The 18,100-nt window shown below is 50.9% G+C and overlaps 1 protein-coding gene across 1 annotated transcript in view; it reads right to left on the bottom strand.

The window, feature by feature from the left end:
• The window catches only part of ZDHHC5 (zDHHC palmitoyltransferase 5), a 66,016-nt gene extending 49,590 nt beyond the window's left edge, over positions 1-16,426 (bottom strand). The window contains exon 1 of the mRNA XM_075347403.1: positions 16,248-16,426. The gene's annotated coding sequence lies outside the window, so the exon portion shown is untranslated. The remainder of the gene's footprint in view (positions 1-16,247) is intronic.
• Positions 16,427-18,100: the final 1,674 nt, after the last annotated feature.

Genomic DNA, 18,100 nt, shown 5'->3' with positions numbered 1-18,100 from the left:
GCTGCTTAGTGTAGTTTTGATAAAATCACTTAAATAAGCAGTAGATCATCATCAGGGGACTACTTGACGTGCTACCAGGTAGTCCAGCATATTCATGAGCTCTGTATAACTGCTAGATCTGCAGCAGAGAAAACATGGATTTTTATCAAAATGACTGCAAACAGCCCAGCAAGTGACATCACTGGAATCAGGGCTCTGTCTCTATATTATGCTGCTCTCAGATGAGAGAGCAAAAACTTGGTGAGATTCTCAAAAAAAAATATAAACAACAGTTTTGGTCTCATCTTTCATGAGCTGAACTCAAAAACCTAAGACTGTATACAAAAAACCTTTTCCTCTCAGACATTTTTCACAAACTTGTCTAAATCTGTTTGGCCATTTTTTCTCTTTTGCACAGCTAAGGCTAGGTTCACATTTCCGTTGTTTTGCATCAGTCACATGCTTTGCTTGACGCATGTGACTGATGCGTTGTACAACGGATGACAACGGTGACAAAGAAAAGAATTTCTTTGTCGGACTCCGTTGTGTGTGGGGGGCAGAGTTCGGGTGGCAGAGCTGAGGACGTCAGTGCCGCGGTCTGCATGGCTGGGGACAGGTGAGTGAGTGTGTGTGTGTGTCTACATGCGTGTGTACATGCGGAATGCGGGAGGGGGGGGCGGAGCGCGAGGGGGCGGAGCCAAGCGGGGCCGTGGAGCTGAGGATGTCAGTGCCACGGGGACTGCAGGGCTGGGGACAAGTGAGTGAGTGTGTGTGAGTGTGTGTACACATGCGGAGTGCGGAAGGGGGCGGAGCCGAGTGGTGAAGTGTCGGCCTCCTTGCACACGTATCCAGGGTAAATATCGGGTAACTAAAAGCAAAGCACTTTTCCCTTGGTTACCCGATATTTATCTTGGATACCAGCGTACACCGCTTAGCGCGGGCTCCCTGCACACGTAACCACTGTAAATATCGGGTAACTAACCAAAGCGCATTGCTTGGTTACCCGATGTTTATCCTGGTTACGGGGCGGGGAGCCAGAGAGCGAATGCGCAGCGATATCCTACGGATCGCGCTGCTCAAAAAACGTTACAGGCTGCGTTGCTCCCGCCCGGTCAGTTAAAAAAACGACTGACCGCGACGCAGCGGACGCAACATCATCAGTCACAATCCGTCACTAATAGAAGCCTATGGGGAAAAACTGGATTCCTGCAAAATATTTTGCAGGATACCGTAATTCCTCAAGGCGACGGATTGTGACTGATGCAAAACAACGGAAGTGTGAACCTAGCCTAACCCATCCACCTCACAGGTGTGACACATCAAGATGCTGACTAGCCAGCATAATTATTGCACAGGTGTGCCTTAAGCTGGTGTCACACATAACGACAACGACGTCGCTGCAACGTCACCATATTCTGTGACGTTGCAGCGACGTCGCTGTGTGTGACACATAACAACGATCAGACCCTTGCTGCGAAATCGTTGCTCGCACCTGAATGCTCCAGGTCATTTTTTGATCGCTGCTATCCCGCTGCGCCATGCTGATAAGCTGATAATCCTTGTGTTTGACACCGCAGCAGCGATGCTACGCTACGTCTGAAACCACACAACGACCGTCGACGTCGCTATGATCGCTGCTCCGTCGCTGCTTTTTATAACATGTTTGACAGCTTACTAACGATCATCTATGGTCGCTGCTACGTCACAGAATATGGTGACGTTGCAGCGACGTCGTTGTCGTTATGTGTGACCCCAGCTTTAGGCTGACCACAATAAAGGCCACTCTAAAATGTCCAGCTTTAGGTCCTGTGTGCACGCTTATTTACCGCAGAATTGCTGCAGAAAATGTGTCTAACATTTGTGCAGTCATTCTCCAGCAAAACCTATGGGTTTTAAAAAAATGCTGTGCGCACACTGCGTTTTTTTATACCCGTGGATTTTTTGCTGTGGAATTAATGAGCAGGTCACCTCTTTTCTGCAGGTAGCTGCGGTTTTTTAAGTGAAAATCCGTGGTAAAGATCCGTGGGGACCAACTTGCTGAAAATCCGCAGCAAACCTGCATGTGGATTTCGTTGCGTTTTTTTACCGCGAGTGCGGGATTCTTTAAAAGGGTCCAAATTTTTCTTAAGAAAAGGTCACTTTCTAGTGCGCACATAGACATATAGCACTAGGGAGGGGATCCGAGGGGGTTAGAAAAACCAGTCAGTATCTAGTGTGACCACCATTTGCCTCATGCAGTGATACACATCTCCTACACATAGCGGTGATCAGGTTGGTGATTGTGGCCTGTGTAATGGCGCTCCGCTCCTCCTGTGTGAAATTGCTGGATATTGTCAGGAACTGAACACGCTGTTGTATACGCTGATCCAGAGCCTCCCAAACATGCTCAGTGGTGACATATCCGGTGAGTATGCTGCCATGCCACAACTGGGGAGTTTTCACCTTCCAGGAACGGTGACCATGCATTATCATGGAGCAACATGAGGTGATGGGCGTGGATGAAGGGCACCACAGTGGGCCTCCGGATCTCGTCACGGGAAGTCAAAATGGGATCAATGCTCCATACCACACGCCTGCCCATACCATAACCCACCACCACCATGGGCCACTGGATTCCCAACATTGACATCAGCAAACAGCTCACCCATATGACACCATACACACAGTCTGCCCTGTACAGGGAAAAGCGGGATTCATCCGTGAATACAACACCTCTCCAACATGCCAGACACCATCGAATGTGACCATTTGCCCACTCAAGATGGTTACACCGATGAACTGGTGGAGACCCCCATGAGGATGACGAGCTGCAGATGAGCCGGTTTCTGACATTTTGTGCAGACATTCTTTGGTTATGCACTGATTGTTGCTGTCTGGGTGGCCGGTCTCAGACGATCTTGGAGGTGAAGATGCTGGATGCACAGCTCCTGGGCCGGAGTGGTCACACGTGGTCTACAGGTGTGAGGCCGGCTGGATGTATTTACTGAATTCCCTGAAACACCTTTTGACACGGCTTAAAGTAGAGAAGTGAACATTCAATAGACAGGTAACAGCTCTGGTGGACATTCCTGCAGTCAGCATGCCTATTACACGCTCCCTCACAACTTCTGACAGCTGTGGTATTATGCTGTGTGATAAAACTGCACATTTTACAGTGGCCTTTTATTGTGGCCAGCCTAAAGGTGGTGTCACACACAGCGACGACGACAACGCTGCTACGTCACCATTTTCTGTGATGTAGCAGCGACGTCCCGTCGCTGTCGCTGTGTGTGACATCCAGCAACGACCTGGCCCCTGCTGTGAGGTCGCCGCTCGTTGCTGAATGTCCTGCTTCATTTTTTCGTCGTCGCTCTCCCGCTGTGACGCACACATAGCTGTGTGTGACAGCGAGAGAGCGACGAAATGAAGCGAGCAGGGAGCAGGAGCCGGCGTCTGGCAGCTGCGGTAAGCTGTAACCAAGGTAAACATCGGGTAACCAAGGGAAGACCTTTCCCTGGTTACCCGATATTTACCTTCATTACCAGCCTCCGCCGCTCACGCTGCTAGTGCCGGCTCCTGCTCTGTGCACATGTAGCTGCAGTACACATCGGGTAATTAACCCGATGTGTACTGTAGCTAGGAGAGCAGGGAGCCAGCGCTAAGCAGTGTGCGCGGCTCCCTGCTCTCTGCACATGTAGCGACGCTATGATCGCTGCTGCGTCGCTGTGTTTGACAACTAAGCAGCGATCATAACAGCGACTTACAAGGTCGCTGTTACGTCACAGAAAATGGTGACGTAACAGCGATGTCGCTGTCGCTATGTGTGAACCCAGCTTAAGGCACACCTGTGCAATAATCATGCTGTCTAATCATCTAGATATGCCACACTTGTGAGGTGGATGGATTATCTCGGCAAAGGATAAAAGCTCAGTTTAGGGTACCTTCACACTTAGCGATGCAGCAGCGATCCGACCAGCGATCTGACCTGGTCAGGATCGCTGCTGCATCGCTACATGGTCGCTGGTGAGCTGTCAAACAGGCAGATCTCACCAGCGACCAGTGAACAGCCCCCAGCCAGCAGCGACGTGCAAGCGACGCTGCGCTTGCACGGAGCCGCCGTCTGGAAGCTGCGGAGACTGGTAACTAAGGTAAACATCGGGTATGGTTACCCGATGTTTACATTAGTTACCAGTGTGAGCAGGGAGCAGGGAGCCGCGCACACTGAGCGCTGGCTCCTTGCTCTCCTAGCTACAGTACACATCGGGTTAATTAACCCGATGTGTAATGCAGCTGCATGTGCAGAGAGCAGGGAGCCGCGCACACTGCTTAGCGCTGGCTCCTTGCTCTCCTAGCTGCTGTACACATCGGGTTAATTAACCCGATGTGTACAGCAGCTACATGTGCAGAGAGCCGGAGCCGGCAGCACAGGCAGCGTGAGAGCTGCGGAGGCTGGTAACTAAGGTAAATATCGGGTAACCACCTTGGTTACCCGATGTTTATCTTGGATACAGCTTACCTCAGCTGTCAGACGCCGGCTCCTGCTCCCTGCTCGCTTCATTTGTCGCTCTCTCGCTGTCACACACAGCGATCTGTGTGTCACAGCAGGAGAGCGGCTTTGAAGAAAACGAACCAGGGCTGTGTGTAACGAGCAGCGATCTCGCAGCAGGGGCCAGATCGCTGCTCAGTGTCACACAGCGAGATCGCTAATGAGGTCACTGCTGCGTCACAAAAAGCGTGACTCAGCAGCGATCTCGGCAGTGAGCTCGCTGTGTGTGAAGCACCCCTTAGACAAATTTGTGAACAGTATTTGACAGAAAAAGGCCTTTATGTACATAGAAGACGTCTTATATCTCAGAGTTCAGCTCATGAACAATGGGAGCACAAATAAAAGTGTTCCATTTCTATTTTTATTCTGTGTAGGTTGCCTTTGTAGCTGCTAGCCCTCTCTGACTACTAGGCGACCGTCCACAGCAGACCATCCCATCTAATGGAGGAGCTGCCAGCACAATAGGACCCTTAGCTGGCCCCGGTACTAGGACCCTTAGCTGGCCCCGGTACTAGGACCCTTAGCTGGCCCCGGTACTAGGACCCTTAGCTGGCCCCGGTACTAGGACCCTTAGCTGGCCCCGGTACTAGGACCCTTAGCTGGCCCCGGTACTAGGACCCTTAGCTGGCCCCGGTACTAGGACCCTTAGCTGGCCCCGGTACTAGGACCCTTAGCTGGCCCCAGTACTAGGACCCTTAGATGGCCCCAGTAATAGGACCCTTAGATGGCCCCAGTAATAGGACCCTTAGATGGCCCCAGTACTAGGACCCTTAGATGGCCCCAGTACTAGGACCCTTAGCTGGCCCCAGTACCCGGTTGGCAGCAGCTTATGCCATGAGGACCGCTATGCCAGTCTGCGGCTCTACTACCCAAATCACCCTGGACATTTCATTTATATACATACCATAGAGAAATACTAATAATGCACAACATAATCCAAACTAGAAGTAAAGCGGCTCCCAGTAATGCACTGGAGTGCTACCTGGAACAGAAGGAAATTGTAGGGGCGCTTTCATATCTCACCATGGATAGTCATTTTTAGGAAGCAGAAAGCCTGATTCCAGCAATGTGTCTCTTACTGGTCTGTGTGTTGTTGTTTCAATAAAATCAGCGTTTTAACAGTTGGATATCATCATTACAGGACTAGTTGTCTTGTGCCATGTACTCCTCCAGTTCTGTTTCGCCTCCTCCCATCACTGATTGGTAGCTTTATGTCTATGCACAGTGTAGACAGAATATTACCAATCAGTGGTGTGGGCAGCGTTATACAGGGCTCAGCTGTTGAAGAACTGCTCGATCTGCAGCAGAAAAAAAGTTATTAAAATGATAGCAAGCAGCTCAGTAAGTGATACATGACTGGAATCAGGGTCCCCATCTCTACATCAAGCCGTTTTAACATTAGTAACCAAAACCTGGTGACAGATTTCCTTTAACATCATGAAAGAAAGACCGGGAATCCAAGGTTATCAATGTAACATCTTCCATTTCAATCCTACAAAGCCCCCATGGTCCCAGTAGGTTTGTACGTGATTGTCCAGACATCGTCCTGTAGTAGCTCTAGTGATCCACCCTCCTCAGGGCACTTATTGGCCAGCGCAGTCTGCACAAGGGGTACATAACTCTCCTGGCTGCGATAGGAACAGACTATCACCCATTACACCATCAGTCATATTTATGGTGCAGGCTGCCCTGGGGAAGTATAGTATGTAGTATATTTTTACAGCCCTAACCATCAAGGATGACATAACCTGCTGCCTCTAGTCTTCTGGGTGTCCCTGGACCGTGGCTTCACCTCTGCTGTGGGCTCAGCTTCGATCTTTGATCTTCTAGGAGCTTTCTAAAGTGCTGCTGGGGAGACCGGAGGAGACACAAAGTGCTGCTGGGGAGACCGGAGGAGACACAAAGTGCTGCTGGGGAGACCGGAGGAGACACAAAGTGCTGCTGGGGAGACCGGAGGAGACACAAAGTGCTGCTGGGGAGACCGGAGGAGACACAAAGTGCTGCTGGGGAGACCGGAGGAGACACAAAGTGCTGCTGGGGAAACCGGAGGAGACACAAAGTGCTGCTGGGGAGACCGGAGGAGACACAAAGTGCTGCTGGGGAGACCGGAGGAGACACAAAGTGCTGCTGGGGAGACCGGAGGAGACACAAAGTGCTGCTGGGGAGACCGGAGGAGACACAAAGTGCTGCTGGGGAGACCGGAGGAGACACAAAGTGCTGCTGGGGAGACCGGAGGAGACACAAAGTGCTGCTGGGGAGACCGGAGGAGACACAAAGTGCTGCTGGGGAGACCGGAGGAGACACAAAGTGCTGCTGGGGAGACCGGAGGAGACACAAAGTGCTGCTGGGGAGACCGGAGGAGACACAAAGTGCTGCTGGGGAGACCGGAGGAGACACAAAGTGCTGCTGGGGAGACCGGAGGAGACACAAAGTGCTGCTGGGGAGACCGGAGGAGACACAAAGTGCTGCTGGGGAGACCGGAGGAGACACAAAGTGCTGCTGGGGAGACCGGAGGAGACACAAAGTGCTGCTGGGGAGACCGGAGGAGACACAAAGTGCTGCTGGGGAGACCGGAGGAGACACAAAGTGCTGGTGGGAAATCTTCAGTGGAAAGTACGAGTCTCCAGCAGTGGCGCAACAACCCGAATGTGCGGCCTTAGGAAACATCGTACACAAGACTGACAGGGCTAAGAGGGAAGAGTGGAGAAAGTGTCTGCATAGTTTTAGGCGCCGTCTATGAGACTACAACCTCTCTGTCAGAACACAGCTTAGGTCATCAATAATTGTTTGGGGTCTGCTCTCCGATAGCCCCACTCATCAGTCCCCCATTATTGTTCAAACATGCACAGCAACGAAGCCCTTCCACTATGCTGATATGTGGATTCCCTGAGGTCACAAAGCCACCAGTCACTTATGGTCAACCCTAGAGGGTGGCTATTGATGTGTCCACTCCAATGACGGCACAAATTTGTTTCACAGTCATGTCGCCATCGGTCTGCCAGAGGTGATCTGGAGCCGGTCACCCCACAGTCTGGAGTATAAAGGCTGGAGACTGTCACTCCACAGTCTGGAGTATAAAGGCTGGAGACGGTCACTCCACAGTCTGGAGTATAAAGGCTGGAGCCGGTCACTCCACAGTCTGGAGTATAAAGGCTGGAGACGGTCACTCCACAGTCTGGAGTATAAAGGCTGGAGACGGTCACCCCACAGTCTGGAGTATAAAGGCTGGAGCCGGTCACCCCACAGTATAGAGTATAAAGGCTAGAGACGGTCACTCCACAGTCTGGAGTATAAAGGCTGGAGACGGTCACTCCACAGTCTGGAGTATAAAGGCTGGAGCCGGTCACTCCACAGTCTGGAGTATAAAGGCTGGAGACGGTCACTCCACAGTCTGGAGTATAAAGGCTGGAGACGGTCACTCCACAGTCTGGAGTATAAAGGCTGGAGCCGGTCACCCCACAGTATAGAGTATAAAGGCTAGAGACGGTCACTCCACAGTCTGGAGTATAAAGGCTGGAGCCGGTCACTCCACAGTCTGGAGTATAAAGGCTGGAGCCGGTCACTCCACAGTCTGGAGTATAAAGGCTGGAGCCGGTCACTCCACAGTCTGGAGTATAAAGGCTGGAGCCGGTCACCCCACAGTATAGAGTATAAAGGCTAGAGCCGGTCACTCCACAGTCTGGAGTATAAAGGCTGGAGACGGTCACTCCACAGTCTGGAGTATAAAGGCTAGAGCCGGTCACTCCACAGTCTGGAGTATAAAGGCTGGAGCCGGTCACTCCACAGTCTGGAGTATAAAGGCTGGAGCCGGTCACTCCACAGTCTGGAGTATAAAGGCTAGAGCCGGTCACTCCACAGTCTGGAGTATAAAGGCTGGAGACGGTCACTCCACAGTCTGGAGTATAAAGGCTGGAGACGGTCACTCCACAGTCTGGAGTATAAAGGCTGGAGACGGTCACTCCACAGTCTGGAGTATAAAGGCTGGAGACGGTCACTCCACAGTCTGGAGTATAAAGGCTGGAGACGGTCACTCCACAGTCTGGAGTATAAAGGCTGGAGACGGTCACTCCACAGTCTGGAGTATAAAGGCTGGAGACGGTCACTCCACAGTCTGGAGTATAAAGGCTGGAGACGGTCACCCCACAGTCTGGAGTATAAAGGCTGGAGCCGGTCACCCCACAGTCTGGAGTATAAAGGCTGGAGCCGGTCACCCCACAGTCTGGAGTATAAAGGCTGGAGCCGGTCACTCCACAGTCTGGAGTATAAAGGCTGGAGCCGGTCACTCCACAGTCTGGAGTATAAAGGCTGGAGCCGGTCACTCCACAGTCTGGAGTATAAAGGCTGGAGACGGTCACTCCACAGTCTGGAGTATAAAGGCTGGAGACGGTCACTCCACAGTCTGGAGTATAAAGGCTGGAGACGGTCACTCCACAGTCTGGAGTATAAAGGCTGGAGACGGTCACTCCACAGTCTGGAGTATAAAGGCTGGAGACGGTCACTCCACAGTCTGGAGTATAAAGGCTGGAGACGGTCACTCCACAGTCTGGAGTATAAAGGCTGGAGACGGTCACTCCACAGTCTGGAGTATAAAGGCTGGAGACGGTCACCCCACAGTCTGGAGTATAAAGGCTGGAGCCGGTCACCCCACAGTCTGGAGTATAAAGGCTGGAGCCGGTCACCCCACAGTCTGGAGTATAAAGGCTGGAGCCGGTCACTCCACAGTCTGGAGTATAAAGGCTGGAGCCGGTCACTCCACAGTCTGGAGTATAAAGGCTGGAGCCGGTCACTCCACAGTCTGGAGTATAAAGGCTGGAGCCGGTCACCCCACAGTCTGGAGTATAAAGGCTGGAGCCGGTCACCCCACAGTCTGGAGTATAAAGGCTGGAGCCGGTCACTCCACAGTCTGGAGTATAAACGCTGGAGCCGGTCACCCCACAGTCTGGAGTATAAAGGCTGGAGCCGGTCACTCCACAGTCTGGAGTATAAAGGCTGGAGCCGGTCACTCCACAGTCTGGAGTATAAAGGCTGGAGCCGGTCACCCCACAGTCTGGAGTATAAAGGCTGGAGCCGGTCACCCCACAGTCTGGAGTATAAAGGCTGGAGCCGGTCACCCCACAGTCTGGAGTATAAAGGCTGGAGTCGGTCACCCCACAGTCTGGAGTATAAAGGCTGGAGCCGGTCACTCCACAGTCTGGAGTATAAAGGCTGGAGCCGGTCACTCCACAGTCTGGAGTATAAAGGCTGGAGCCGGTCACCCCACAGTCTGGAGTATAAAGGCTGGAGCCGGTCACCCCACAGTCTGGAGTATAAAGGCTGGAGCCGGTCACTCCACAGTCTGGAGTATAAAGGCTGGAGCCGGTCACTCCACAGTCTGGAGTATAAAGGCTGGAGACGGTCACTCCACAGTCTGGAGTATAAAGGCTGGAGCCGGTCACTCCACAGTCTGGAGTATAAAGGCTGGAGCCGGTCACCCCACAGTCTGGAGTATAAAGGCTGGAGCCGGTCACTCCACAGTCTGGAGTATAAAGGCTGGAGTCGGTCACCGCACAGTCTGGAGTATTAAGCTTCCTATGAGTGAAGACATTGTGAAAGACTTGACATGCTGCAGATTTCAAGAACGCTACGGCTCTCAAATTTGGACAGGAAAAGAAGAAAACAAGGGTGCATGAGGCCTGTGCCATGTACAGAGGTGTCCTGTAGGGTTCTCCTGCTGCACAGACTACCACTCTATCCCTCCGGATGTCTTCTTTTTGAGGCAAACTGTTCTGTAGCCTGAACCGTCCTCCCATCATAAAGAATATGAAGTCCTGTGGTGAGAGGAGCATAGCCTTTGGCTCCACAATGATACATCCAGGAGACAGCTGCGGAGCTATCCTCACAGGCGGGAAACTATGAGAACAGACATTAAGACCCCGTGCTTGATGGGGGCTCCAGGTGTCGGACCACCAGTGATCACACATTTCAGATAGCAGTGCCTGTGCTTTTCTGCGGCCCGAACATGGGCGCGTTATGGGGCTGTTCCCGTCTGGAGGAGGAGCTGGACTTTTTTCATAACCCAGCTGTAATGAGACATTTGGAAATCTTCCATCCAATTTTTTTAGGGGACGAATTAAAAAATAAAAAAAAAAAAATCAGATGACCTATCCGTATCACCTGAATAGGTCCTGCACCCAGCAGGTGCGGCTCTGAGTATTTTCCGGCTCCCTCCTGGGTACAGGTCCTATTCCGGTGATACGGATGGGTCATCAGTGGGTTAGCCACGGACAGACCCTTTAGAGTGGTTCTCCTTATAGATCTCAGGTACTAGCAGGTCATGACCATGTCAGTCATTTTGTTCTTTTCTTTTTGCATCTTTGATGTTGAATTCCCGCAGCAGTACCAGGCTTTGGTGTACCAGACTGCTGCGGTGATGCCAGGAAGCGTGGCACATGACCACGGTGACCAGTAATCGGCTTTAGCATGCATGTGCAATTCCACTGTATCACTGTTGGCGGTCTGTCAGCAAAGACCATATGGCAAGCAGTCAACGCGTTTGATGATGTAGGCACCTATGGCTCCACATCACATCCAAAATGGGCAGGTGGAAGATACCCTTGATCCTGGTCATTGCTGTCAATCACAGCCAACTCTCGCCGGGAAGAGGTGCAGCAAACCTAGAAGAGCAGCCATAGTGGCCATGGACATCGCCCCACTCTTCCTGACTAGATTCGTTCCTTTTCCTAAGACCTCACTCTGCTGTCTGGGAAGGCAGCTATAATTGTATCCAAAAGGTAAGAGCTAGGCGACCTTAAAGGGCTTATTTGGTCATAAGATATTGATGACCTTTCCTTAGGGCTTGGGCAGATGCGCACATTTTCAGTCCGAATATTCAATGACGCAGTGCACATTTCCATTTTTTCCTTGGACCAAAGGGTCAAAGATCAAAGGGAAAATAAAAAATGACAGCATGCATGATTTACCTATGAGAGTCGCAGTCTGATCAGTCTGCTTATAATCACATGGTTTTTCTCACATGGAGAAAATACAGTTGTGTGAACTCAGACGTACTGTGGGTCATCAATATAGATGTCTGGGAGTCAACTCTTAGCACTCCCACCCCTCAGCCTTACAGGTCAGCAAGTCATCTGGGGTCACATAATGGGCCGCCCTTAAGGGAATCGGTCATTGTGTTTATATGTTTTGGGGTAGCATAGCATAGGGGCAGAGACCCTGGTCACTGCAGCGTGTTACTGGGGTCCTTGTGTAGTTTTCATCTGCTAGACATCTAAGTAAGGGAGCTCTGCATAACACTGCCCACATCATTGAAAGACAGCTGTGCATAGGTAGAAAGCTGCCAATCAATGGTTAGTCTTATGCGGGCATCACACGGTACGATCTATCGTGCGATTGCACGAGCGATTGTACCCGTCCCCGTCATTTGGCGCACAAAGTCGTTAAACCCCCGTCACACGCACTTACCTCCCGGACGACCTCGCTGTGGGCGACGAACATCCGCTTCCTGAAGGGGGTGGGACGTTCGGCGTCACAGCAATGTCACAGCCGCCAGCCAATAGAAGCGGAGGGGCGGAGATGAGCGGGACGTAACATCCCGCCCACCTACTTCCTTCCGCATTGCCGGCGGGAGCCATGGGACGCAGGTGAGTTGTGTTCATCGTTCCCGGGGGGGGGGGGGGGGGAGCGATGTGTGCTGCCCTGGGTACGATGAACAACCGGCGCAAAGTAGAATAAACAATTTTTTAAAAATGAGCGACGAGTACACGACTCACGATTTGTAACCGATTTGCGATCGTTTACAGACGCTCGGAGGTGTCATGTGGGACGACGTTGCAAACTATGCCAGATGTGCGTCACGAAAACTGTCACCCCAACAACATATCGCACGATAGATCGTCTCGTGTGACGCCCGCATTAGCAAGAGCTAATGAATATTGAAAACTAATAGCAGGAGATCATCAATGAGTAAACTGGAAATCCCACATTGACAGTGATTTTATCAAAACTACAGCAGTAAGCCCAGTAAGTGACCCAACCTTACATTCAGGGTCTATACACTAATTTATGTGACCATCAGATAAGGACACAAGGACCTGGTGAAAGAGTTCCTTTAAGTAGACACAGATCATGCGCTTAACACAAGCATGGCCTGCAGTAATAACCCACAGACATGGGAGTTATCACGAGCGTCACCGGAGTACCCAGCTGGCACTGTGTGCAAACCAATAAGTATTCACCACAAACCAGACAACCCAGTCTGTCAACCCGATCACAAAAACCAGATCAATGAGCAACCACCACAGGTCTGATGTGTAGAGCGAGCAGTATGCTCAGAAGGAAGGAGACGTGTGTGGAGGATGGGCCAGCGGAGGCCCGAGAGCACCTACAAGTCCTCGCCATGTGAGGACCCTTCAGAAGGGTGTGCAACCTCCACCACATCCAGGTATTGGGGGGGATCATAGTGATGTATGGAGTACGGAGGTGCGGTGACAAAGCAAACACTGGAAAAGGACAACACAAGGGAAGGAGAACAGCATTGGCAGCCTACCCCAATACCAGGGGGATGGAGAACAGTGCTGGCAGCCTACCCCAATACCAGGGGGAGAGAGAACAGCACTGGCAGCCTACCCCAATACCAGGGAAAGGGAGAACAGCACTGGCAGCCTACCCAAATACCAGAGGGAAGGAGAACAGCGCTGGCAACCAACCCCAATACCAGAGGGAAGGAGAACAGCATTGGCAGCCTACCCCAATACCAGGGGGATGGAGAACAGCGCTGGCAGCCTACCCCAATACCAGGGGGAGGGAGAACAGCACTGGCAGCCTACCCCAATACCAGAGAAAGGGAGAACAGCACTGGCAGCCTACCCAAATACCAGAGGGAAGGAGAACAGCGCTGGCAACCAACCCCAATACCAGAGGGAAGGAGAACAGCGCTGGCAGCCTACCCCAATACCAGAGGGAAGGAGAACAGCGCTGGCAGCCTACCCCAATACCAGAGGGAAGGAGAACAGCGCTGGCAGCCTACCCCAATACCAGTGGGAAGGAGAACAGCGCTGGCAGCCTACACCAATACCAGGGGTAAGGAGAACAGCGCTGGCAGCCTACACCAATACCAGGGGTAAGGAGAACAGCGCTGGCAGCCTACACCAATACCAGGGGGAAGGAGAACAGCGCCGGCAGCCTACCCCAATACCAGGGGGAAGGAGAACAGCGCCGGCAGCCTACCCCAATACCAGGGGGAAGGAGAACAGCGCCGGCAGCCTACACCAATACCAGGGGGAAGGAGAACAGCGCTGGCAGCCTACACCAATACTAGGGGGAAGGAGAACAGCGCTGGCAGCCTACACCAATACCAGAGGGAAGGAGAAGAGCGCTGGCAGCCTACACCAATACCAGAGGGAAGGAGAAGAGCGCTGGCAGCCTACACCAATACCAGGGGGAAGGAGAACAGCGCTGGCAGCCTACCCCAATACCAGGAGGAAGGAGAACAGCGCTGGCAGCCTACACCAATACCAGGGGAAAGCAGAACAGCGCTGGCAGCCTACACCAATACCAAAGGGAAGCAGAACAGCGCTGGCAGCCTACACCAATACCAGGGGGAAGGAGAACAGCGCTGGCAGCCTACACCAATACCAGAGGGAAGGAGAAGAGCGCTGGCAGCCTACACCAATACCAGGGGGAAGGAGAACAGCGCTGGCAGCCTACACCAATACCAGGGGGAAGGAGAACAGCGCTGGCAGCCTACACCAATACCAGGGGGAAGGAGAACAACGCTGGCAGCCTACCCCAATACCAGGGGGAAGGAGAACAGCGCTGGCAGCCTACACCAATACCAGAGGGAAGGAGAACAGCGCTGGCAGCCTACCCCAATACCAGGGGGAAGGAGAACCTCGCTGGCAGCCTACACCAATACCAGATGGTGATTGATCATAGGCATACACTGGTACTGCTTCGAAATGGTTAAAAAATGCCAAGAACTGTACGGTAACCAGGGAACAATGACACCAATGCTAGGCATCAGTGGTCAACTGGTGCCAGGCACAGGCGGTGGGTGATTGGGGCATACACAGACAAGATGGGCAGGACACACAGGCAAACTAATCTGTAGTGATGCCAGGCACGGGGGGGTGGGGGGAAATCCACCATTATCACCAGGATAATGTATCTAATATCCTTACATCTAACAAAATGTCTGGTGGGACGCACGGAACCTAATCTGTAGCAATGCCAGACACAGGTGGGTGATATTAGACACAGGCTAAAGGCCCTGTCACACACAGATAAATCTTTGGCAGATCTGTGGTTGCAGTGAAATCATGGACATATTGTTCCATTTGTACACAGCCACAAACCTGGCACTGATTGTCCACAATTTCACTGCAACCACAGATCTGCCGCACATTTATCTGTGTGTGACAGGGCCTTAAGGGTGATCAGGGCATACACAGCTAACATAGGCAGGACACACAGGGAGGCTAATCTGTATTGATGCCAGGTATCAGTGATAAGGTGATGCCAAGCACAGGCAGTGGGTGATGCCTGGCACATGGTAAGGCTAATCTGTAGTGATACCAGGCATCAGTGATAAAGTGATGCCATGCGCTGGGTGATCGGGACACACAGGCGGACTAATCTGTAGTGATGCCTGGCACTGGAGCTGAGTGATCCGGGCATACACAGATAACACGGGCAGGACACACAGGCGGACTAATCTGTAGTGATGCCTGGCACTGGAGCTGAGTGATCCGGGCATACACAGATAACACGGGCAGGACACACAGGGGGACTAATCTGTAGTGATGCCCGGCACTGGAGCTGAGTGATCCGGGCATACACAGATAACACGGGCAGGACACAGGGGGACTAATCTGTAGTGATGCCAGGCACTGGAGCTGGGTGATCGAGGCACACACAGATAACACAGGCAGCACACACAGGGGGACTAATCTGTAGTGATGCCCGGCACTGGAGCTGAGTGATCCGGGCATACACAGATAACACGGGCAGGACACAGGGGGACTAATCTGTAGTGATGCCAGGCACTGGAGCTGGGTGATCGAGGCACACACAGATAACACAGGCAGCACACACAGGGGGACTAATCTGTAGTGATGCCCGGCACTGGAGCTGGGTGATCGGGGCACACACAGATAACACGGGCAGGACACACAGGGGGACTAATCTGTAGTGATGCCCGGCACTGGAGCTGGGTGATCCGGGCACACACAGAAAACACGGGCAGGACACACAGGGGGACTAATCTGTAGTGATGCCCGGCACTGGAGCTGGGTGATCCGGGCACACACAGATAACACGGGCAGCACACACAGGGGGACTAATCTGTAGTGATGCCCGGCACTGGAGCTGGGTGATCGGGGCATACACAGATGACACGGGCAGGACACACAGGGGGACTAATCTGTAGTGATGCCCGGCACTGGAGCTGGGTGATCGGGGCATACACAGATGACACGGGCAGGACACACAGGGGGACTAATCTGTAGTGATGCCCGGCACTGGAGCTGGGTGATCGGGGCACACACAGATAACACGGGCAGGAAATCTCCGGCGCCCACTCCTGCCCCGTACACCGCACGCTGCCCATCGCCGCTCCGGGCGGCACAGTGATACGCACGGGTGACACAATCTATGTAGGGAGTAGCCGAGATCGTGATATTTGCTCCAATTCCGGGTCGACATGACAACCTGGCGCTCGGCGCCCAAAACACCACTTTGTTATTCTTACCTGGCAATTAAGGGGTGGAAATGTCGTGTACAGGCCCCACCCACATACAATCGGGCAGTCTATCGCGATACGTTGCGGTCAGCCCTCTCCGCTGTAGCCTCCGGTCCTTCGCGTTAACCTGGACTTCACTCAACTAGCTCTCGGGCCTAGTGATCTCCCATTGGCCGTTACCGATAATGACGTCAATAGCAGCGGCGTTCATCTCGCCTTCTGATTCGCTGGAGAGTTTTCCCCGCCCCGGCCAGGGAGGGGCGCGCTCTTGCGCTCTACTTGTTTCCTTACGAGAAGCAAAGCTGTGATTGGTGGACGCTGGGAATGGCATTTATTAGGGGATAAGGTAAGCTGAACCGATTGTGAGCACTTTATAGGCTCTGACAAAATGGCCGCTGCCTGTCAGCACAGGAAAGGGTGAATATAACAAACACACTGCTAGCGCTATTTGTCTTTATTGGGGAGCACTTCTAGTCGAAAACAACGTCATCTCCAAATGAATGGGGTATTCCCACCTCGTACATTCATGACGGGCACTGGATCAATGTATAGCAGATGCATCTATTCCTATATATTATATAGAGTCATTACACACAGAGGGATCTATTCCTATATATTATATACAGTCATTACACACGGATCTATTCCTATATATTATATAGAGTCATTACACACAGAGGGATCTATTCCTATATATTATATAGAGTCATTACACACAGAGGGATCTATTCCTATATATTATATAGAGTCATTACACACAGAGGGATCTATTCCTATATATTATATACAGTCATTACACACGGATCTATTCCTATATATTATATAGAGTCATTACACACAGAGGGATCTATTCCTATATATTATATAGAGTCATTACACACAGAGGGATCTATTCCTATATATTAGAGTCATTACACACAGAGGGATCTATTCCTATATATTATATACAGTCATTACACACGGATCTATTCCTATATATTATATAGAGTCATTACACACAGAGGGATCTATTCCTATATATTATATAGAGTCATTACACACAGAGGGATCTATTCCTATATATTATATAGAGTCATTACACACAGAGGGATCTATTCCTATATATTATATACAGTCATTACACACGGATCTATTCCTATATATTATATAGAGTCATTACACACAGAGGGATCTATTCCTATATATTATATAGAGTCATTACACACAGAGGGATCTATTCCTATATATTATATAGAGTCATTACACACAGAGGGATCTATTCCTATATATTATATAGAGTCATTACACACAGAGGGATCTATTCCTATATATTATATAGAGTCATTACACACAGAGGGATCTATTCCTATATATTATATAGAGTCATTACACACAGAGGGATCTATTCCTATATATTATATAGTCATTACCCACAGAGGGATCTATTCCTATATATTATATAGTCATTACCCACAGAGGGATCTATTCCTATATATTATATAGAGTCATTACACATAGAGGGATCTATTCCTATATATTATATAGTCATTACCCACAGAGGGATCTATTCCTATATATTATATAGAGTCATTACACATAGAGGGATCTATTCCTATATATTATATAGAATCATTACACACAGAGGGATCTATTCCTATATATTATATAGTCATTACACACAGAGGGATCTATTCCTATATATTATATAGAGTCATTACACATAGAGGGATCTATTCCTATATATTATATATAGTCATTACACACAGAGTGATTATTTGTATATATTATATAGAGTCATTACACACGGAGGGATCTATTCCTATATATTATATAGAGTCATTACACACAGAGGGATCTATTCCTATATATTATATATAGAAACC

This window comes from Anomaloglossus baeobatrachus, chromosome 5 (genome assembly GCF_048569485.1).
Source record: "Anomaloglossus baeobatrachus isolate aAnoBae1 chromosome 5, aAnoBae1.hap1, whole genome shotgun sequence".
NCBI classification, from domain to species: domain Eukaryota; kingdom Metazoa; phylum Chordata; class Amphibia; order Anura; family Aromobatidae; genus Anomaloglossus; species Anomaloglossus baeobatrachus.
Note: the sequence above shows the minus strand (reverse complement) of the source record. Positions and strands in the feature narration are given on the sequence as shown.